We start from the raw sequence: 24,460 nt of genomic DNA, 5'->3' as shown, positions 1-24,460 counted from the left end.
GGGCCTGAAAACTATGGGCTCTTTCACAAACTGTGTTCTGCTCACAAACCTAAGAGGGCTGTTCTCCTATAACAGAGATGAAAATCTCATTAGTGAAGCAAGAATTTTACATTTATTTGCATGATGGTTTGGTTAACTGCTGTTTCTCCCAAAGTCTCACACTTGCCTCGCAGGGTGCTGAGAGCATCACATATTAGCAACAGAAACATTAGCAGCTGTAGCAGCTGATTACACCATCCTTCACTTGTTAGTTAGATAAGAAAAGTGAGCATATACTACATGCCAAGAACTGGGTTAGGAGTTGGAGACATTGCAGAGATAACCACAGTGCCTGCCCTCAGAGAGCTCACGGACTGGCCAAGAATTTTTAAACAATTCTGAAGGAGGACCACAGAGTCCCCTAGCAACCTAAATTTCCTACAGCTCTAAGTTCAGATTGACTAACCTGTAAAAGGTACATTTCTGCACTTTTAGACATTTTCAGGTGGGCATAATTTTAAAGCAATAAACAAGCATAAGTTACGGTTCTATTCTAACCAGCAAATTGTCAGGCACTAATAAAGGAAAGGCAACTGCCTAAAAGAAGACAAAAACTGTCAGGCATTGGTAAATGTTTGCTTTTGACCATGATACCTTTATTCTGAATATCTTTTCAGGTGATTCTTCCCATAATGGAGCTATATAAAGAACTTTCCATGAGATTTCATCTCTTTAAAAAAACAAAGAAGCTATAAATATTCCACTTTTCTTCTATACATAATGTTCTTCATTCTAAACTCTCGATGTGCTAGATAAAACCCTAACCAAGCATATTCTCACCTCCAGTTCTTTTGGAGTAGATTGTCTTTTTCATTATAATCTAGCAAAGGAAATTCATTTTTTTTCTTGTGTTTTCCATTAGATCTTAGAACATCTGAAGACAAGTAAAACAATAAAATTACTTAAAAAGTAAAAAAGCAGTTATCAAAATTAACTCTTTCAGAACATTTCATTTTTACTTTTCACATAAAAATAGATGTCACCTCTGGTCAGCCTAAAAAAAATCACAGAAATAATATAATCTGTACTCAGAACATTCAAACATACTTCTAAAAATTTCACTGTTGGGGAAATTTAGCAAGTTATGGTGGTTTACTCAAAGTCCTTTGGCTGCCTCTATGAGGAAGAAAATAGAAAGAAAAAAAGAGAGAGAAAAAAATCTAATTTCATAATCATTAGATCACTTCTCTGTTCATACATACATAAGCATTGCCAAAGTGATTTATAATATTAAAAAATGCTATTGATCTGGACATTCATAATTTTGTGAAGCTTTTATTTCTAAGTGTCAACAATAATTCTCTACCTCATTACAAAACATTTATCCATTCCCACATTCAAATCTCCTGAGCTTTTATGCATTCTAATGCATTGCTAGGCTAGCAGTATGTAAAAACAAAATTGTTTGGAAAGAAATATAATTGTTCCAAGTTAGAACACTGGCAAGCTTTTACTTTTTTCTTTTAGACATTAAATACTAATTACCTTCAGATTCATGATATTACTAAATACCTTATGTTTCAGCCACTCTATCTTAACTAAACTGCGGAATTTAGTGGGATTAAAATGGCTTCCAAAGACCTTAGGTGGCAAGATAAAGGCTAGCCCTCCAACGAGTTGAATATGAGTTTTGGCAAGGAGATTTATCCATAACCAGAAAGGGTTGTTAGGAACAACTGGAAAGGGAGACTACCTGAATTTGCACAACACTTTATCCTGATCAAAATAATTGAACATTTAAAATTAAAAATTTACAGCCTCCTGAATTAAAGAGACAACCCAAATCTATTAAATTTTCCTCAGGGTTTTGTCCAAAGCATAAAGAAATCATAACATCCTAGAAGTCTACATATACCATAATCCCTTTTTAATCAATCAACTCTTTGTCTTAAAGCCAAAAAAAATCCATTTTTTTATCATCAAATTCCAGAACCAGTAAGCACAAGTTAGTTACAGCACCACTGTAATTACAGCTTCTGACCAGCTTTGATGGACAACAACAGAAATTGAATGCTTGTAAGGAAAGATAAGCATTTTAGGCATTTATGTTCTATTTTTATTTGCACTCGTTGCCAACCCGAGCCCAAATTAGAAATTCTAAATCTTTTGAACCTGAAAATGATTAGATTTGATGGTCAGATATCTATGTAATATTAAGTAATAAGGCTCTCCAGGATCAAGAAGATAGCTTTATACAAACCTGGTTATTAATCAGAAGACTAAGGCAATCTCAAAGGCAGCCTTAAGCCAGTCTCAAACTCAGCCGCCTCCAGCAGTCAAGCAGGTAAATAACTACTTAGGCTGGTCATGAGTGCCTGAAGTCATGGATGGAGCTGCAGAAGGAAGCTGTGGTCAGGGGTAGGGAGACAACTGACCCTCAGCTCCAGCCAGTTATTCCCATGTCTTCTGATTTCTCAAGATAATGCAGAAATGCAGATTCATATGTGAAATCTTCCTATTAAAATGTTGGCACAAACATTGTAAAAGCACTGCATGGGCCAAATAAAACGTGTCTGTGTGCAGGCTTCAGCCAGCTGGCTGCCAGTTTGAGATATCAGGGAAACTATGGAGAAAGAACAGAGTAAAATATTTTCTTGACATTTCCTCCCCCAACCTAATAATGCACAATCTTTGAGATTATTGTGAGAGTCTAATCAAACAAGGGTGGAATAATGGTGTGGAAACTTCAGTTTGATCCTAAGTTAGTCACTACTTTCCTATCATACTTTATTCAATGAACTTTGTACACACACACACATGCATGCACACACACACGCATGTACACACACACACATGCATGCACACACACACACGCACACACACACACACACACACACAGTTTAGTTTGTCACAGATCCATGATTACATATCATTTCTGGATCACTTCCATCCCTCATAGACTTGAGGAATATCTTGCTTGTGTATCCTAGAAAATGGAAATCCATTTAAAATATATTTATATTCCAAAAGATAGGCTGACTTTAATCACACAAAAAGTAAAATGTACAAAGCATTTTGTTCTTGGGAAAGCAAATTGTTCTTGGGGATATAAAGTAACCAATTCAAAATCCAGTAAGCTCATTTTCAGTGACAAGTCAAATGCTTGCTGCTACCAGGTCCCCCTTGCTTTATTCATTATTCAATCTGTGATATGGTACAAGCAAAGTGTGGTAACTGAAGAAAAATAAACAGAGTGTTTAAACAGCCAGCTCTAATCGTGGAGAATGTTATTTCTCATTGTCTGTTTGCTGGGCAAGGCGACCTAGCACAGAGGGAATTAAAAGTTTTGCATCTCAACAAAAGAATAAAATTCTCTATGCAAACATTTTAATAACATAGATATCATTTTATTGCATTCCCAGAAATACAGGCTCCTTTCATCTTTGTTACCATATACATAGGCATATTTTATAGATTTGTTATATTTCCCAACTATTTACTCACTATCTATCTATAACTAACACACACTAGTAATTGGTTTAATCAGTGGTTCTTAACTCTTTTGCGAATCTGATAAAAGTGTAGGAACTACTTACTCCTGAAAAAAGGCTGTGATTTACTACATTTTGCACACAATTTTAAGAGGTTCAAGGACCCCCTGATGAAGTCCATCCAAAGGCCCTCATTTAAGGGCCTTTGTGTGTGTAAGTTTTGTAACTCTGTTACAAAACTACTGTAATTTTGTTTTTATTTCATTTACTCTATCCTCCCAAAACATTTAGTTTAGGATTTGCTCTAAGAAATTAAGGCAGTGGACTTGGCATTTCTTTCCTTTCTTTTTGACGTATATCTAAGTAGTAGTTTATGTTTTAGAATTAACACCTGAGAGGCAGAGGCAGAGATTGCAGTAAGCCCAGATCGCGCCACTGCTCTCTAGCCTGGGCAACAAGAGTGAAACTCCATCTCAAAGAAAAAAAAAAAGAATTACCATTGTTTAAACCAGTTAGGCCTGGACAGATCATTAGGCTACAGATTAGCTAGGAATAGGTTACCATTTACTTGGTAAAATATATGACTTTTTTTTATTTCTGGATCATAAATGTCCCATTGTTAAGTTGTTACAAATATTAAGATGATGTGGAAAAGTGGCAGAGTGTGAGAGTATCACTTCCAGTAGATATTTCCCACAACCACCCTATAAGATGGGCCAATAGTTTATATTTTATAAAATTTTTAAATGGTATCATTAACTTTAAAAGCCAATATACAAACACCAGCCCCTCATGCTTCTTCCTTTATCACTAATGTTCTGCTGTCTCTCACTTGAACTTTCATTTATTTTCCCAGGCATTCCTCCTATAAAGAAGAGAAAGGATCTAAGGCATTTTCTCCATATTACCTAATGACTTATCAGCAACTATAAAATATTTTAGAGAACTACCTTAGTGGATGTCATTAGAGATGCCAGGATATGTCTATCAGGAAATGCAAAATAGCGTTCTGGATAAAGGTTTTGACGCTATTATTTTCTCTTTCTGTAGCTGAATTTCATTGCTGAAATTTGGTTAGGCCTGACTTCTGTTTACAAATAAGGAGTCATCTACTGAAACTTGCACAAAGAATAAGATGATGCAGAGATCACATCTGAAAAACAAAAATGTCAACCTTGAAAAGTGGCCTATGTGGTATTGTACATGAGATTTTGCTTCCTTAGAGCTTTGCACTCATCTAAATGCCTATAAAACAAATCTATAGCATAACTACTTTTAAAAATTAATACCATCAACAGGCTGTATGCAACTCAATTGAATTTTTTTGTAACTGGATTTTTATATGCATGACTTGATGTTAGAATTCAGCTGAAATAAAATATCTGAACACCCTCAAATCTAACAGCTCAACACTTTAGATTCACTGACAAAGAAGGCAAGCGTAGTTTAAAGTGAAGAACTCACTTCTACCAAAAATAGCCCCATGCAAAAGCAATTCCACAACGATCTTAGTGAAGAGGCTACTATGCTGCTGGACCTTGTAAAAAAAACAAGGTAGCATAAGATGTCCTGTCTTCAAGGAGTTTACCATCCAGCTGCCATCTCTGGAAATTCAATCTGTTCTTTACATTTTTTAAAAAAAAAACAACGATCTCTAAGAATCTAAAGTTTCTTAAAATTAGGAGGTCAAAATGTCATGGGGAAAAAATGTAAGAAATCTACCTACCTATCTAGTTTTATATAAAACAAAATGCATCCCTGTACATTTCAGATCCAATTCAGGCATCCCCTCTTTCAAAAGACCTTCCAAATGCTTCTTTCCTAAGAAGCTGTTTACCAGCCCCTCCTCTAGGCCAATATGTAGGATTCTCTATTCTTTCACTTATCACATTGTATTATAGTAATATTCCTAGCTCCATCTCCTGCAGAGGCTGGCACAATACCCAATGCTCAGAAATGTTTGTTGAATCAGTGAGTAACTCCCCTCAATGTGCTTAACCATACTTCTTAGATATAAATGTAAATTTCATCTACAAAAATGTTTTTATAGTTAGTGCCTATTTGTGTTCATGGAAATCTTTTTTCTCTAGGAGTCCAAGATTTTGGGAAATTCTGAGTTATCTATGACTGTAGCAGTGTTCTGTAGTCAGACAGCACAGAAGAATGTCAAAAGAACTGCATTTCAATTCCAGGCTCAGCCAAACATTTACTCTCCCTGTGTCTACTTTCCTTATCTGAACAATGGAGACCGCAATACCAGCCTGTCTCACACATCTGCTGTGCACAAGAACTAATAAAATATATCAATCATCTAGAAAATATTTAAATGACTTGAAAATTTTATCACAATGGAGATAAAAGAAATGGTAGCAGTTCTCCCTTTTTTTAAAAAAGCCTAATGCATTCTTGGAAACCATGATAGTAAAGCAGATCCTATTTCCCTGAGGAAATAATAGGAAGATTATGTCGGGAGCAAACAGTAGATATCAAGTAAATGTGACTTATGTAGTAATTATTTAGCTTTTTATATTGAAGTATATCATATACACAGCAAAGTACACAAAATATAAAGGAAGCTCAATGCAGTCTTTTTAAAAGTGAGTACACCTTACTAGCCATCAACCAGGTCAACAAATGGATTATTTTGAGTACACTAGATGTTCCCTCATGCCTTTCCCAATCACTATGCTTTTTCTCCTTTCAAAAGCAACAAGTATCCTGAATTCCTAATGGTATTATAATTTTCTAACTGTCCTTATTATCCCATCTATAGTTTAGTTATATCTATATTTAAACTTCATATAAATACACTTATACAGTACCCTTTTTTTTTTTTTTTTTCTGAGATGAAGTCTCCCTCTGTCTCCCAGGCTGGAGTACAATGGTGAGATCTTGGCTCACTACAAACTTCATCTCCTGGGTTCAACTGATCCTCCTGCCTCAGCCTCCTGACTTGCTGGGACTACAGGCACACACCACCACACCAGCTATTTTTTGTATTTTTAGTGGAGATGGGGTTTCACCATGCTGGACAGGCTGGTCTCTAACTCTTGACCTCAAATGATCCGCCCACCTCAGCCTCCTAAAGTGCTGGGATTACAGGCATAAGCCATTGCACCTGGCCTGAGTATATGTGTTATTTTTTATCTGGTTTCTTTCATTCAATATTACGGCTGTGAGATTTATCCATGTTGTTGAACATGGCTGTGGTTCATTTTCATCACTGCAGAGTATTTCATTACATAAACTATTATTTATCTATCCTACTATTAAAGAACATTTTGTTTGTTTTGACTATTATAAATTTAAATTCATAAAATTACATTCCAAACCCCAGAAAACAAGCACAAATATATGATATGCTATCAATGCATAAGAAACCTTAGTGTACCATATGCAAATTGAATCCCAACACAAAATTGTGCTACATAACACAACAATCTAACTATTAAATCATAAACCATCTAAATCTAAAACATCTGTGTATGAAACAATATTTCATTTGTGCTTTTTTGCCTTTTAAAATTTCAAATAAAGTGTTTATTTGCTTGCTTTTAAATAGTTTGGAGGACTTGAGCTTCTTTTTTAAAAAAAAAGCTACCAAGGTTAGTGTAAACAGACAATTTAATTTTCTGTTAGTATATTTTCCTGCAATAAGCAGTAAATTTTTAAAAAATCTTTTCATTATAAAAACCAAATTTTAACAATGGCTATCTCTGGATGATGAGATTATTAATTATTTTTATTTTCTTTTTCTTTATCTACATATTCCAAGCCTTCTAAACTATAATGATTATAATTTTTAAAGTTACTCTTTAACGAAAATAATTTCATCAGCCTTCAAATTGTAATAGTCAAAAATAATTTAAAGAAGACAGAATTTATGTCAAGTAAGTTGATGTTAACAAAGTGGGAAAATTTGAAATACCAGAAAGGACTTGTGGCTGCATATTTACTATGGAAATGTGATACATGCCATTGAGATTTGAATCAGTCATTATTTTGATAAGCAGCCATTTCAGAGCAAGTGTTATAAAATGAAAAATTTATAAGTAAAATTTCATAAGCTTGCTTTGAAATTATACTTACACTTTGGTTAAAGAACCATTCTAAATATTATTAATAATATTGTGTTACTCAAGTCAACATCAATAAGTACTAAAATTATTTCCTTTAAGAAGAAAAGCTATCAGTGAACAGCTGAGTGTGGAGATGAAATTAACTACACTGGGTCATCAACAAGAAATAAGCAAACAAACAACTAGCAATGCTGAGCCTTGTCCAAAATGTTTTGCATCACAATTTAAGCTCAGATTGTGATGTGCCAAAAATCTGGCAAAGATTGATACACCAATGTCAGGACTTTTTTTAAAGATTTTCCTATTGCAGGAAGGTGGCCTGATGCATTGGTGAGGCACAGAGATGATAAAGTCAGACTGCCTGAATATAAATGTTCTAATCCCCCACCCCCAGCTTTGGCTGTATGACATTGTAGACCGTATGGATGCAATGACTCCATTGTGACTCATAAGTCCCAGAGATAGCCACAAATAAGGGTTCCATTATTTGCATGTGCATAAAACTCAGCCAGATGGATGCGGGTAGCAAAGCCAACATGCTTGCTACTTTGCAGAAGCCAATTACAGAATGGCTGTGAGCAGTTATAGCCCAGAAGAACCTCTCCCAGCAAGAAAGTTCCCCACCACAAAGTGTAAGAACCTGCCCAGCACAGCTTGATGACAGTCTCTCTGCAGGGTCCATGCTGTTTCTCTACTTGCATCAGGCACTGGGCTTCCTGCTGGCTCTGTAACCTATGCAAACACCAGAGAGAAAAATAGCGCTCCATGCCTACAGCCACCCCTCTAGAAGTTAAGATACTGGGACTTTTTACTCCTACCCCAAAGGAACATGTGTTTGTGATATGTGTATAAATAGATAGTTTTTTGAATAATGTTATAGTAAACACTTTGTATTAAACAAACCTAAATGTCATGTTGAATAATTATATGATAAAAATGAGCAATGTGAAAACCTTCCCTCCATTAATCTTTGGAAGCCAGTGAAGTGACTATAATGTAATGTGAGGTAGATCTTAGACCCCTGTTAACTCTGACAAATTTTGAACAAGATACTTAATTTCTCTGTGCTTCAGTTTTGTCATCAGAAAAATGAGGTAATAGTAAAGGCTCTTAACATGCCATGATGATTAAATGAGATCACAGATGTGAGAACTTTGGATTGTGGTAATGCCTATTAAGGGCCTAACAATGTTGGTTATTATGCAAATAATTGTACTCAGCCTGTCATCCTGTAGTTAATGGCTTCTTCCCTAGTATAAAAAAATCTTTTACTCGAGCTTATCTTGCTGGCATTTTAAACAAATAATAATAAAATAACTATAATTGTAATCACAAAAATAGCTAATCATTTATTATATATCAAGCCCTTTATAAAGCTTACCTAATCTAATTCTCTCAATCATCCAATAAAGTGGATATCATGATCATTGCCATCATTACCCCCATTTGTCAGATGGGGAAAATGAAGCTTAGAGCAGTTCAGTAACTTGCCCATGATCACAAGCTAGTAAATTGTAGAGAATACAATCCTGGATCTTGTGCCATAACCCTTAACCATTAGAGCACAGTGTCTCCCAGCAAGGGATGCCAATTATATGTTTGGTATAAAACGTATGGTTTGCATTGATGTCTACAGTTGAATGGGAAAAACAGAGACAGATTACAAATGAGAAGGAGGGAGGACACAGGCAGGCAAAGAGATTCAAGACCCAAATGCCTTCCAGACTTAGTATAAAGAAATTAATAGGATAGGTGATTGGTGCTGTGCTGATTTGGCTATATTTCATTCGAGAGCTTCTGCTACTTGCATGGAACAGGAATTTTGCTACCTAAACATAAACTAAGGTCACCAGAGGACCTGATAAACCAAGCAGAAAGCTCTTGGATTAGGCCAGAGGAAAAAAACTCACAAATTATTTCAGATCAACTGGCTTTTTAAATTTTACCTCTTCCAGCACTATAAATATTAGTCTAAGTTGTTCACAAAACGTTTGTAATCCAGATTGGAATTTAGTGTCTACAGCAATAAGGTGACAGCACAGCTGAACAAACTAAACATTAACCAGGAGTCCCCGGGGCTAAGTACCTGCCCCAGCTTCTTTCCCACTGAAAGCATGTCATTGGGTTGATTAAAGAGCCTCCAAATCCCTTTCCAGAGGGTGTAGAGGGGAAAGCACAAGTGTCCTTATCAGATAGGTGAGCGTTGCAGTGCTGGTTGTGTCTTATGGGTTGGGTGTTAGCCACAGCAATCAGTGCTAAATTAGAGATTTAGGCAAAGCACTGGGAGGGGGCCACTAAGGAGTGCACCTAACTTAATTTAAGTTCTATTTTCTTATTTTTGTTTTGTATTGTTTGGGGCATGATGCTTCTATAAGCCAAGAATTTCCCAGTCACCAAAAGCTACAAGATAGGGGTGGAACGAATTCTCCCTCAGAGCCTCCAGAAATAACCACCCCTACTGACACCCTGATTTCAGATTTCTGACCTCCAAAACCATGAGAAAATGAATTTCCATTTTAAGCCACCAAGAGTGTGGTAATTTGTTACAGCAGCCCTAGGAAACTAATGTACTCCCCTCAGTGGATCCAGGTGGGGGTCTGGGAATCTGCATTTTACCAAGAGCCTCAGGTGTTTCTGTTGCTCATCAATACCTGAGAACCTCTGCCCTATCCTATTCCCTCTGGTCTCAGGAGGGCCACACTGTCCTTTCCCTTATGAACCTCATTATAAAGAACAGGCCCTCAAACATTAAAGCCAGGGATGCAGGGAAGACTAGGGGTTTCTCCCCAGACAGCGCAGGATCTGTTTGGGGTAAAACAGATGTATCATTTACCCCTCACATCCCTTAGCTAACTCTTTAAGAATTTAAATTAGGAGTCTAAATTCAGGAGTCTAATCAGTCTAGTAATTTAAATGTACCTCTCATTCCTGCTGAAGGGTAAGTATCAAGCCTTTCTATGTGACATTAGGCCCCGGAAGTATCTCTGCCTCTAACACCATCCCAAACATGGAATTTTACAGAAATACAAAATGTTCACTCTTGGTCACATAGTCTAATATCCAGAAAAACAGCGTCTCCCCAGGTATGAGCATCTGAATCACAGATATGAGATAGAGTGAATTGGAATAATCAGGATAAGGGAGTGTGATGAGAAATAGGGGCAGCCTGGTCTTTTTTCCCCCCAAGTAGTAAGAATCTTGGCTCTAGGAAGAGCATCACTCCCATCTACCTCACCTCAATTCCACATCCAAGGAGAAGCACTTCTATTAGAGCGCAAAGGAAAACTGCACCTCAAGAAACATAATTAGACCAAGGCAGCTAGACTTGGAGGTATGGATAGTAGAATGAAGAGGTTCAAAGTTTTCTACTCTTTGAATAGATGTTCAATGTTCTCCTCTGTTCAAGGCTGACACTTTTCTCTCTTCCCTTTCTCCTAGCAAATATGGTAACACTCTCTGAGGGTCGAGATGACACATATTTAGAAGGGGTTATCATATTTAGGAGGCCTGTGCAGAGGTTTCCAAATATATATCAGACTCACTCAAGAAGAATATTTAAAATGCCTGTCACCAAGAGATTCTCATTCAATAGATCTGGGGTGGGTGGGACTCTAACTCCACAAAATAGAACCATAGGCCTCCAACCTACATTCTATGCTAAAAACATCAGTGTGGCTTACAAAGATATGACTAGACAGGGGTTTGGAGCCTGTATGTACTTGAGTGTCCCTTGTACTATAGTATCAAATAGATTGAAGATAGTAAGCGACCAGATCAGAATCAAACACCCTAAAAGCAGCAAGACATCCCCTTAGCATTTACTTTAATTTCTGCATGTTTAGTAATTCTAATAATAGCATGAACCAATTCTAATCAGTTTTTCGTGTAATTCATTTTAGCTAAAGTTCAGTAGAACTGCTAAAAACCAGTTAACTCCACAGAGAAACAAAATAAAACTCCATGACGCTTCATGGACTCCCAGATACACTGGAATTTTTATTACCCTTCCTGTTTGACAACGTTTGGTTTCTACCATTTAAGATTTCTGATAACCACTCATAAAAAAAACAGTATGCTCAAAACCTTTTTACAAAATCAGGTAAGAAGCTAGAAGATAATGCTGTGGTTTTCTTTCATGTGATCCTTGAATTATGTAAGAACTCTCACCATGAAATTTACCATGAGCTGTTGCTGCTGTTTTTACATGACAGATGAAAATCGATGGTATCAAGAGGTGGGGAGAGATTAAAACCAAACACCAGGATAACATCAAAACTTCTTTCAGTCACATCTGTCCCTATTATTTTGCTCTCTGCACCAGTGATGGCTCAGCAAAGAAATTACTTTTACATAACTATCTGTTCTCTTTAATTACTATACCACCAGTGGCAGTTGTCACAATTATCTTGATACTTTTCTGGCTGTTCCTTCCTTCAAATGATCCACACCACAACCATTTAAAGAACAAGTATGTTGAGGGTACCAGTCGAATATCAACAGGCCTGAGGCCAGAAATAGTATTATTAGAGTGACAAACTGAATCTATACAAAGTGAAAGTTATTATGTAAATATAAATCAAAATAATCATGATTTTGGTTTATATCCTCACTTAGGCAAAAAAAGATATGTAAAATCAGGGGAGTCAGAGGAGGTTATTATTAAGTTTCTCTATGAAATGTATTGCTCTTAAGATAATAATTTCACTAAGTACATTGTGGAATGGCCCATGTGGAAGCAATTCAATATGACAGAAACAACAGGGCCTTTAAATCTGACGGTCCTGGTTTTAATTCTAAATCAGTTACTTACTACTTGGCCTTGTGCAAATCATTTCACTCATCAGAGCCCCAGTTGTTCTCTAATTTTTAGAATGGAAATAATAATGTCTATCTCACAGACGAGATGTAAGAGCTAGAGAGGATGCTGGTAAACATTGCATACATTGCCCAGTGCATAACAGGCACTCAATAAACTGTCTGAAGCCTTCTAACACAATTATCAGTTTTTAAGTTAAAATATGACTAAAACTCTTTCACTAACCTTAATCATTTAAGTATTAATATAGTATATTTTCTTAGTATTTTTCTCTGGTAATCTATTCTTTTCACCATTCTTGCTTGCTACTAACGGGAAATCATATAACTGAACCAAACCTGTTGAAATCATGTGTAAAGGCCAGGCATGGTGGCTCACACCTGTAATCCCAGCTCTTTGGGAGGCTGAGGTAGGTGGATCACTTGAGTCTAGGAGTTTAAGACCAGCCTGGACAATGTAGCAAGACCTTATCTCTACTAAAAAAAAAAATTAATCAGCCAGGCATGGTAGCCCACACCTCTAGTCCCAGCTACTTGGGAGGCTAAGGTGGGAAAATCACTTGAGCCCAGGAGATGAGGCTGCAGTCAGCTATGATCATGCCACTGTACTCCAGCCTGGGTGAGAAAGCAAAACCCTGTATTTAAAAAATAATAATAATGTGTAAAATTTAAAAAGAAAAAACATTTTGCATGGGGTTGTAGAAGGGTTTGCCAGTGAATAAAGTACACAGGAATAGGTACTGCACAGACACTGGGATATCGCTTAGGTTATCTCACAAGCCAATTCAGCTTCCTACCTATTTCTTGCCTAGGTTTCACCTAATATGAGATTGTCAGATAAGCAACAGCTGATATGAAAGACATCGCAGTAATCTACCATTAGTAAGTAGCTCACTTTTTAGTAAATACCTAGTCATGTATTTAAATGGAAAAGAATATATGAACACTTGTTTAGCTAGAAGCAATATTCATAAGCAAGCATATGCTGAGTTTGCAGTTTTGACTGAACACAAAGGTTCACAAAACTTCCAGAAGTTATAATAGCTAAGATAATACCTATTTCTAATGAATTGCATTATATTTTGATTATAAAAATACTTGCCTTGCCACTTGTTTTCAGTCATTTGGTATTTTACCTATAGGATCCATCACTGTCATGTTTAAAATATACAGTATACTCATACAGTTGTCACAGCAATGATGAAGCGTGGTTAAAGTGATATGACTTCAAGTTGAGAAAGACAATTTACAGCACACAGCAGCATACTCGATTTTTTAATGAGTAATTCTGTGAGATCACACAAGAGTCAGAGTGACATCTCTAAGGAATTGCTGATAAGGACACCTGGTTGGGAACAGTGAGCCATGCTAGGAATCCTTGAGCAGAGTAGGGAAGATGATGGCAGTATTCATCTAACTACCACCCTGGAGAAACAAACCACAGCCAGAGAAGGGAGGTATAGCAGGGATGTGTCAGCAGCAACTGACTTGATGGCCATCCATTAAGGCTGAAAGATTTCCTTAGCATACGAAAGTTCCCATTCACAAGATAATGCACAGAACTAAATGAGACTTGAAACAAAAGATAAGAAATTGTATCTATTTCATTGATATTTTATCACTAATTTTCAAAAACAAATCATAAGACGCTAATTTTGCCAAGGACTTTTTGAAGACAAAATGAAATATTTGACAGGGTTTCATAATGTAATAGCAACAAAGACCAGGAGGCTTATGGTACAAAAAAAAAAAATACCTACAGATTTCAGAAGTAACTGATATAACACAATTTAATATAGCACCTGACAGCACAGCACAGTGGCCCATTAATCAAGAATTATTCACTATCTATGTGTGTAGTGCTACAGAAGATTTAGGGAGAAAGAATAAAATGAGATCACTGCCAGCATCAGTCAGGCCAGGAAAGACATGCAAAAGTAAAAGGGGGCATTGCAGTAATGCCCCTCCCTGAACCTCCAGCTTCACAGCAAATCCAAAGCAATATGACATAGCACAAGGAAGGCTCATCATTCTGACTTCAGTCTTACTCTCCAGGCTCAGATCAGGGGCTTTCTCCCAAGGTCAGATTTTCTGTGTTTGCTAATGCATCTCAGGTCATGCTAGATAACTCTTTCAATCCATTAGTGTGCACTATTGATCATACTGGTCCTTCTTTAGCTTTATGAACGATGCCTTTTATGTAAAACACTTGAGAATTCCTAAACCATGATCAGCATGGGGTTAATCCAGGTAGTGCATAGAAGTGTAATAACAATAATGCTTAATTTTAAGATTTAGTATGGATTCTCCAGAAGCACCCCAAGTAGGGAACAGTGGTAGGGAAGTGGGGAAGGGAGACAAAGAAAGAAAAGCATCTAAGAAGTCAGCTACCAGAGTGGGTGCTTGGAGCTGAATTCTCTGGGGAAGCTTTGAGAACTAGTGCAAAACATAGCTTCAGAATTATCGCATCTGAGGGTGAGGGAGCTGGGGTATTTTATATGTCACCTTTAGAGAGTTATTAGATGAAGCCTGCTGGATAAGCGGGCATATTAATTCCCTAGAATGAACTGCTGTCCACGGGCAAATCAGCATTTGAGGGGCAGCCCTCAGACACAGAGACGCAAGCGCTGACAGTAGAAAGTTCATAAGAGCAATGTGAAAGGTCCTGGGGTTAAGGGTTGGCTCTGATAGCATCTGTCACATAAACATTCAGGTAATTAGCTCTATTCTTGTTTATCCACTAGAATAAGTGACAAATTAATTCAATGTGAAAGTACTAGGAAAATAACTAATTCTTTTTAAAAATAAAACTGTAGCTTTTTTCTCATTGTTTACGAAGAACATTTTCAGCCAACGCAAATGTTCAAGATATTTTTGGTGTTTAATCTAAGAAAAGCTATCATCAATTTCTGCCTAGCTATTCATTTTTGCTCATTTCTTAAACTATAATTTTTTCTGAGAGAGGGTCTCACTCTGTTATTCAGGCTGGAGTGCAGTGATGCAATCATGGCTCACTGCCGCCTTTAACCTTCTCGGCTCCAGCTATGCCCCCACCTCAGCCTCCTGAGTAGCTGGGAGTACAGTTATGCACCACCACACCCAGCTAATTTTTGTATTTTTTATACATACAGGGTTTCGCCGTGTTGTCCAGACTAGTCTTCAACTCCTGAGCTCAAGTGATCTGCCCACCTTGGCCTTCCATTAAGTGCTGGGATTACAGGTGTGAGTCACTATACCCAGCTTAAAATATAATGTTTAAAATATTAAAATATATCATTTGAACCATGAAATTTGATTCCACTGATATGTTTCATCTAATTTAATGAGCTAATTGGCATTCCCAATTTATATTTGTGCTTTTTTAAAGTCATATTTGTTTTTACAGATTTGTAAAAAGGTGAATTCAAGAACTTACTAACCCTAAGCTTTCATGCTCTTAATGGCCATATCAGTTGTTTTCTGTGCTGATTTCCCCTGCCCCTTTGCCTGTGAGCTCCTTAAAGTTAAAGGGACTAGATCTAAAATTTCTCAATATTTTCCAAATTTTCCACAAGAAGTCAGGTTTACTTTCCAATTTTTAAAAACAGTCCTGTTTTGCTTTTAGTAGTTTGGAAAGGTGAACTGGAATCTAGTGAAATTTCTCCAGTGCTAAGAAATGCTCCTTATAACATACAGCCTATAACTCGCCATTATAAACTATCTGACCTGCCTCGCCTGATGGTTTCCCCATATTTCACTAAAGGTCCCCAGACTAGGGGAATCCTCCCAGCAGAGCACTTCATTAAATGACTGAAACCTTCTCCTTTATTCTGAACTCTGTCTCTCAGTAGGTCCCTTATCTTGCACTACCTTAGATTCTTCAATTATAAAAAGATGATTTGTTGCTAATTACCTTGATTCACACACTAATTGTGCACTAGGGTACAGGTCACTACACAGAATTAGAGGGTCTCTATGCAGCGGGCTCAAAAGCAACTAACTTTAAATAAAAAGGTTTGATATCAAGTAGCTTACACCAAGGTGCAATTAGTATTAAGAGCATTCAAGTCACTTGGAAGATAAAGACTGAGAGAACAGTGCTTTCACAAGGAAATTCTTAACTGTTTCTGAAACTGCTGGGTTTTAATATGTTTTTATGGTTTATAAAAATGTGTTCAGTTGAAATAAGATTTTTTAAAAGAGTAAAATTAGCCAGGCACAGTGGCTCATGCCTGTAATCCCAGTACTTTCGGAGGCTGAGGAGGGCAGAATGCTTGACCCCAAGAGTTCAAGACCAGCCTAGGCAACATGGCAAAACCCCATCTCTACAAAACAATTAGCCAGGCATAGTGGCACACTCCTGTAATCCCAGCTACTCGGGAAGCTGAGGTGGGAAGTTTGCTTAAGCCCAAGAAGTTGAGACTACAGTGAGCTATGATTGTGTCACTCACGCCAGCCCAGGTGACAAAGTGAGACCCTGTGTTAAAAAAAAGATACTATTGAAATATGAATTCAATTATTAAATTACTATTATAGAACAGAAGTTATACTTAACAAAGAGAGTCCATTCCTTAAAAAATAAACAGATACATACAGAAACAAAAAAACAAAATGAAAGAGTTGATATGAGATTTGTTGCCTTCATTCTCTGGCCCTCTGTTACCATGATACTCAAATATTAAATGCCACCCACAGGGGCGAGAATAACAGAAAAATAACTTCCATGTGATATACTGAAATTGGCAGAGCCAAAGAGGCAGGGGACAGTAGAAGACCTCTCGTTGTTCTTCTAACCTCCACTGACTTATTGAGGTATTGTTAATTATACCATCAAGGTATCTTTATCAGGCATTATTCTCATAGTTTACTTGGCATGATCTATTTTAGTCTAAGAGGTGACAAGGGACATGGTTGGAGAGCTAAATCTGTCACTCGAAAAATTAATTATTCTTCCTACTAAATACTCTGCTAGAAAAATGCAGAAAGAAGCAGTGGGACTCTCCAAATGCCATCACATCTATGAGTATTTAAGATGATATTATTTCTTAAAGGAAAAATAGGCCATACCAAAAAAGTCACATGACCAAGAGCTATCTTATCAAAGTGCTTTGCAGTTTAAAAAAGTCCTCTGACATTGTTCCTCATACAGAGAATTTAACATTAAGTGCACAGGCAATAAAATTTGTATTGTTTATACATGGGGTGACTTCAAGTCCTGATTTGTCTAGATTCTGCCTGGTATCTCAATCCAATTTTCCCCTGTCACTCTCAACAATGTCCTGGTTTGGACCATTGATTAGATGATCACCTGTTTATATAGTAATCTATGATAATAAAAGGAAATTTTATGATATTTTATTATATAAAACCCCTATACTACTTAAATAGGCCAAGTTGGCAGGAGCTAATTCAGTTTTGACTTGAATTTTACCAACAGACAGAACAAATCAGAATATCCATCCTGATTTTTTTTTTATTGTACTTTAGGTTCTGGGGTACATGTGCAGATCATACAGGATTGTTGTATATGTACATACATGGCAAGGTGATTTGCTGCCTTTATCCCTCTATCACCTATATCTGGTATTTCTCCCCTCATTATTCCTCCCCACCCTCCCCACCCCTGCTGTCCCTCCCCTAGACTCCCCCTACTGACTGCAGTGTGTGATGCTCCCCTCCCTGTATCCATGTGTTCTAATTGTTCAACACTGGCCTATGAGTGATAACATACGGTGTTTGGTTTTCTGTTCTTGTGTCAGTTGGCTGAGAATGATGGTTTCTAGATACATCCATGTCCCTATGAAGGACACTAACTCATTGTTTTTTATAGCTGTGTAGTATTCCATGGCGTATATGTGCCACATTTTCTTTATCCAGTCTATCAATGATAGACATTTGGGTTGCTTCCAGCTCTTTGCTATTGTAAACATTGTCGCAATGAACACATGTGTGCATGTGTCTTTATTATAGAACAATTTATAATTCTTTGGATATATACCCAGTAATGAGATTGCTGGGTCAAATGAAATTTCTTTTTTTTTAATTGCATTTTAGGTTTTGGGGTACATGTGAAGAACATGCAAGACAGTTGCTTAGGTACACATGTGGCAGTGTGATTTGCTGCCTTCCTCCCCTTCACCTGTATCTGGCATTTCTCCCTATGCTATCTCTCCCCAACTCCCCACCCCCCGCTGTCCCTCCCCTATTCCCACCAACAGACCCCAGCGTGTAGTGCTCCCCTCTCTGTGTCCATGTGTTCTCATTGTTCAACACCCGCCTATTAGTGAGAACATGCGGTGTTTCATTTTCTGTTCTTGTGTCAGTTTGCTGAGAATGATGTTCTCCAGGTTCATCCATGTCCCTATAAAGGACACGAACTCATCGTTTTTGATTGCTGCATAATATTTCTATTTCTAGATCCTTGAGAAATTGCCACACTGTCTTCCACAATGGTTGAACTAATTTACACTCCCACTAACAGTGTAAAAGTGTTCCTATTTCTCCACATCCTCTCCAGCATCTGTTGTCTCCAGATTTTTTAATGATTGCCATTCTAACTGGTGTGAGATAGTATCTTAATGTTAGGTTTTGATTTGCATTTCTCTAATGACCAGTGATAATGAGGATTTTTTCATGTGTTTGTTGGCCTCATCAATGTCTTCTTTTTTTAAAGGAATACATTAAATGTGTCCAAGAATTCTAGAAATGGTTATGATATGACCAGCTACCAGAAACATGCAATAATTGATCACATTTATCTATCTGTTATCAGACTAATAGTCACAAGACTATTTTATATAACTGATGGATGCAAACATAACTATCTGTTTTGAGTACTTTTAAACACAACTTAAAAATTTTTAATGGAGAAAACATTTTAAGTTTGTTCAACACTGAATTTTATAAACAACATCAAGTCTTTTCATCATATTCAGTGTCTTCTGTCTGTAAAATCAGAACATTATTATTGCTAACTAACTGTGTGAAGGGAACATAAACATTTAAAAAAAACACTTTGAGAAATGATCAAAGAGTACAAACTCTTATCTATATTTACCCACTAGAGTTCTGAGAGCAAAATACACAAAAGCTCAAAAGCCTCCATAGAAAAAGTACCTAAAATATCCTTTTCTAACTATCATCTCTAATTCAAGACATATTATTCAGCATCTACTATATTACAGGAATGTACATGTTACATTTATAATAGGCCCTAGTTGTGTTTGGCTTGCCATTTTGGCTTTACTCTACTTCTAAAGCCTCCTGTTGTTGTCTAGAATCTACTCTTCCCCAGTCTCAGTCTATAGGGTTAGGATGAGGGTCCCTGACTTTGTTCCAGAAGAACAAATGAACAGGAGAGAGGCCTGAGACAATCAATGTATTCCATCCTCCTAGTTCATCTGGGGATGGACAGACACATGACTCACACCAGATCAAGCAGTCCTAAACAGAGCTAATCTCAGGCATTTTCCTGAGGAGCCATTCTTTTCTACTGTACTTAAACCAAAAGAATACAGGGTTTAAACTATTACAACTAAACTGTTCCCACATCAACCCTGAGACTGGCACCAACACAAAAGAAAAAGACTAAAAACATGGAGAAAGAAAAACTGGGTCTTCATTACCTCCTCAGGCCCCTACTGGAATGTATTCCTCTTAATCCTCCCTTTATATGACCAATAATTTCCCATTTTACATTTTCTGTCCTTTCCAACTAAATGTCTTGCTTAATAGATCTGATTTTACTAGAAATAAACTAAAGACAAGTAGTAGCTTGTAATTCCTTTTCTTTTTACTTCTGTATTTCTTTTCACTCATTATTCTTAGTTCTCCAATAATCATCAAATCAAGTTAGCATTCATTAGAAAATATTTATTATTGTCAGTTATATAAAGAACAGTGTTTCAAACTAATTCTCCAAATGATTGTTTTTAGTTGCGATGCTGATTATTATGATCATGATGTCACCAGGAGGACCTGATTGATTCTCACAATCATTTAACAGGCTTTTAAAAGTTGCAGATGCTATCTAAATTATTAAACATGCATGTACCTCATCTATCTGTAGCATTGGATTAATTTAATTACTCAACAAGCAGACAATTAATTATCACTTAAAAGGGAAAATGCTAGAAGTTTGCTTTATTGGTTTTCTTAATTACATATATATAATTCCATTAAACTGAAAGAGAAGAGTGCCATGAGCCTTTGTCAAACTGCTAAATACATTCCTTTTTCTGTATTTTAAATTATTCATTTTCATTCCAAAACCAAGCTTTCTTCAGCAAATTCCTTATTTGATATTGAGGATATAGGAAAAAAACAAAGTCAGTTTCTCCTGTACTCTCACTCAACAGTCAACACAAAAGATTCTGTGACCAAATGTAGGGGTAGGAGTTCCCCCCATACATCAAGTAAGCAATCAGTTCTGCAGTAGACTTCAGCTGGGTGTCCTCTAATTCAAGTCAATCATGACACTCTCTACCTGGAGGTAGTTCAGATCCCACAGGTTGAGGTCACAGTCCCCAAAACATCCCCTCCCTATCCTCCATCCACCACCATTCTGACGCCAATGGCAAGCCCCAGGTTATTTTACCTGTGCTTTTGACCAATCGGCTATATTCAGGGTTTCCACACTCCCCTCATCAAGTTTGACTAATTTGCTATAGTGGCTCACAGAACTCAGGGAAACACTTACTTACATTTTCTAGAGTATTTAAAAGGCTATTACAAAGGATACTAATGAACAACAGATAAGAGATGGACAGGGTAATGTGTGGGGGAACTGACACAGAGCTTTCATGCCCTCTCTAGGTGCTCCACTTTCCGGAAACCTTCATGTGTTCAGCTATCTGAAAGCTTATCCAAAGCTTTTATGGAGGCTTCATTATGTAGGCATGATTGATTAAAATATTGGCTATTGGTGATCAACTTAAACTTTATCCCCTCTCTCCTTCTCAGAGGTTAGGAAATAGGGCTTTAAAAGTTCCAACCAGGGCCGGGCACGGTGGCTCAAGCCTGTAATCCCAGCACTTTGGGAGGCCAAGGCTGGTGGATCACGAGGTCAACAGATCGAGACCATTCTGGTCGAAATGGTGAAACCCCGTCTCTACTAACAATACAAAAATATTAGCTGGGCATGGTGGCGCGTGCCTGTAATCCCAGCTACTCAGGAGGCTGAGGCAGGAGAATTGCCTGAACCCAGGAGGCAGAGGTTGAGGTGAGCCGAGATCACGCCATTGCACTCCAACCTGGGTAACAAGAGCGAAACTCCGCCTCAAAAAAAAAAAAAAAAATTCCAACCACATATGCATGTCTTTCTTGTGATTAGCCTCCATCCGAAGCTACGTAGGGGCTGCCAATCAGCAGTCATCTCATTAGCAAACAAAAGATACTTCTCACTTAGGAGATTTTAAGGATTTCAGGAGTTTTATGCCAGGAAACTGGGTGAAGACCAAATACAGTCATGTGTCACTTAAGACAGAGATCCCAATCTCGGCAATACCATTCTGGACATAGGAATGGACAAAGATTTCATGATGAAGACACCAAAAGCAATTGCAACAAAAGCAAAAATTGATAAATGAGATACAATTAAACTAAAGAGCTTTTGCACAGCAAAAGAAACTATCAACAGAGTAAGCAGACAACCTACAGAATGGGAGAAAAATTTTGCAAACTATGCATCTAACAAAGGTCTAATATTCAGCATCTATAAGAAACTTAACAAATTTACAAGAAAAACAATCCCATTAAAACCTGAGCAAAGGACAGACACTTTTCAAAAGAGGCATACATGCCACCAACAAGCATATGAAAAAAAGCTCAACATCACTAATCATTAGAGAAATGCAAATAAAAACCAGAATGAGATACCATCTCACACCAGTCAGAATGGCTATTACTAAAAAGTCAAAAAATGACCGATCCTGATGAGGTTGCAGAGAAAAGGGAATGCTTATATACTGCTGGAGGGAGTATAAATTAGTTCAACCATTGTGGAAAACAGTGTGGCAATTCCACAAAGAACTAAAAGCAGAACTACCATTTGACCCACCAATCCCATTACTAGGTATACACCCAAAGAAATATAAATTATTCTTCTGTAAAGACACATGCACACATATGTTCATTGCAGGACTATTCACAATAGCAAAGACATGGAATTAACCAAAATGATAATCAGTTATAGACTGGATAAAGAAAATGTGGTACATATCCACCAAGAAATACTATGCAGCCATAAAAAAACAGAATGATATCATGTCCTTGGCAGGGACATTAATGGAGCTAGAAGACATTATCCTTAGCAAACTAACACAGGAATAGAAAACCAAATACCACATATTCTTACTTGTGAGTGGGAGCTAAATGATGAGAACACATGGACACACAGAGGAAACAACAGATACTGGGGCCTACCTGAGGGTGGAGGAGAGTGGGAGGAGGGAAAGTATCAGGAAAATAATTAATGGGTACTAGGCTTAACACCTGGGTAACAAAATAATCTGTAAAACAAACCCCACCCCACGACCGAAGTTTACCTACGTAACAAACATGCACATACACCCCTGAACTTAAAAAAAAATTAAAAAGAGATCTGTTCTGCAAAGTTCATTGTGAGGCAATTTTGTCATTGTGCTTACAGCATAGAATGTGTTTATCCAAAACTGATGGTATAGCCTACTATACACCTAGGCCTACTGCTCCTAGGCTATAAACCTGTACTGCATGTTACTGTACTGAGTACCATAGCAATTGTAACACAATAGTAAGTGTGTATCTAAATGTAGGAAAGGTAATATATATCATTACAACTTTATGACCACTACAACTCACCAGACCATAGAAATTTTTCAGCTCCATTATACTCTTATGGGAACACTGTTGTATGTATGGTCCATAGTTGACCCTAATGTTGTTATGTGGTACATCACTGTATACATTTCACAATTTCACAGATATAAACTGAAAAAAGGCCAGACATTTTAATGTCTCATCTATAAACTTTTTAAAAGAAAATACCATAAAAATTTTAAGCATTTTGTTTTTAAAAGGTATAAGCAGGTTTAAAATTCAATCTAATTTAAACAACAGATTAATAATTTATAAAATTGAGTATCAGACACATCTAAGGGAGCCTTATTTATGTCTAGTTCTTCTCTTCTTCATGGAAGCTTCTCTTCAATTCTTGTTTATTTAACCTCAGCAGAAATAAGAAGCAAGGTAGGAAGAGGGAGACAAGAAAGCTAACATATTTCAGGATCTCCTATTTCAGGCACAGAGCTTGTGGTAGATTATAAACAGCCACATTTCTTTGCAGCTCATTCTATCAGGCAATGGAATCTACTTTTGACTCCTTAAATCTGGGCTAATCTTATGCCTTGCTTTGATAAATAGAATCCAGCACAAGTGGCACTGTGGGAATTCTAAGCATAGACTTCAAAAGGTCTTGCAGCTTTCTCCCTCTCCCTCTTTAAAGGCTATGTGAACACTTCTGAGCTAGTCCACTATAGAGCCCCCATGGAGGAGAAACAAGGTAACCAGCTGATAGCCTGACAACTGCCAGACAGTTGACTGATGCCATCCTAGACCATCCAGTCTCTTTGCCAACTGACTGCTACCACAAGAGTGAGCCCAGGCCAGACAAGCAGAAGAACCACCAAGCAGAGCCCAGGCTGAAGTGCTGATCCACAGAATTGTGAACAAATAAAATAGTTACTGTTCTAAGCTACTAAGTTTGGGGATGGGCTGTTATTTGGCAATAAATAACTGATAACGTGCTTTACATGGTTATTTTACTCAATTGTAATAATAAAGTTATGAGATAAACATGGCAAACCCAGGGGTTGTGAGGCATGAAATTTATACAATTTGGGAAGCTTTCATTAGGCAAAATAGTACACATAATATAAAAGTAGGAAAATAATACAAATTTACATACAAAGGAAGTAAACATATAATTATAAACCCAAAAATACCCATGGCCACTTCAGTTCCACCCCACATAAGGGAAAAGGGATAGAGGAGAAATCAGAATGGAGACCACAGGCTTAATAAAAACAGATAGCCGTGTGAATACATGGCTCAGGCCCTTCGAGGGCTGCATTCACTAAG

General features: G+C 37.2%; 1 protein-coding gene and 1 long non-coding RNA gene across 3 annotated transcripts in view; both read right to left on the bottom strand.

Annotated features, from left to right (window-relative positions):
• Positions 1-22,866, bottom strand: part of LOC128932405 (uncharacterized) — a 28,739-nt gene extending 5,873 nt beyond the window's left edge. The window contains exon 1 of the long non-coding RNA XR_008482216.2: positions 820-22,866. This is a non-coding gene — a long non-coding RNA (uncharacterized LOC128932405). The remainder of the gene's footprint in view (positions 1-819) is intronic.
• The window catches only part of PLCL1 (phospholipase C like 1 (inactive)), a 359,533-nt gene that overhangs the window by 277,205 nt on the left and 57,868 nt on the right, over positions 1-24,460 (bottom strand). The gene's annotated exons all lie outside the window — the stretch shown is intronic.

The sequence above is a fragment of the Callithrix jacchus genome, chromosome 6 (genome assembly GCF_049354715.1).
Source record: "Callithrix jacchus isolate 240 chromosome 6, calJac240_pri, whole genome shotgun sequence".
In the NCBI taxonomy this organism is placed as follows: domain Eukaryota; kingdom Metazoa; phylum Chordata; class Mammalia; order Primates; family Cebidae; genus Callithrix; species Callithrix jacchus.
Note: the sequence above shows the minus strand (reverse complement) of the source record. Positions and strands in the feature narration are given on the sequence as shown.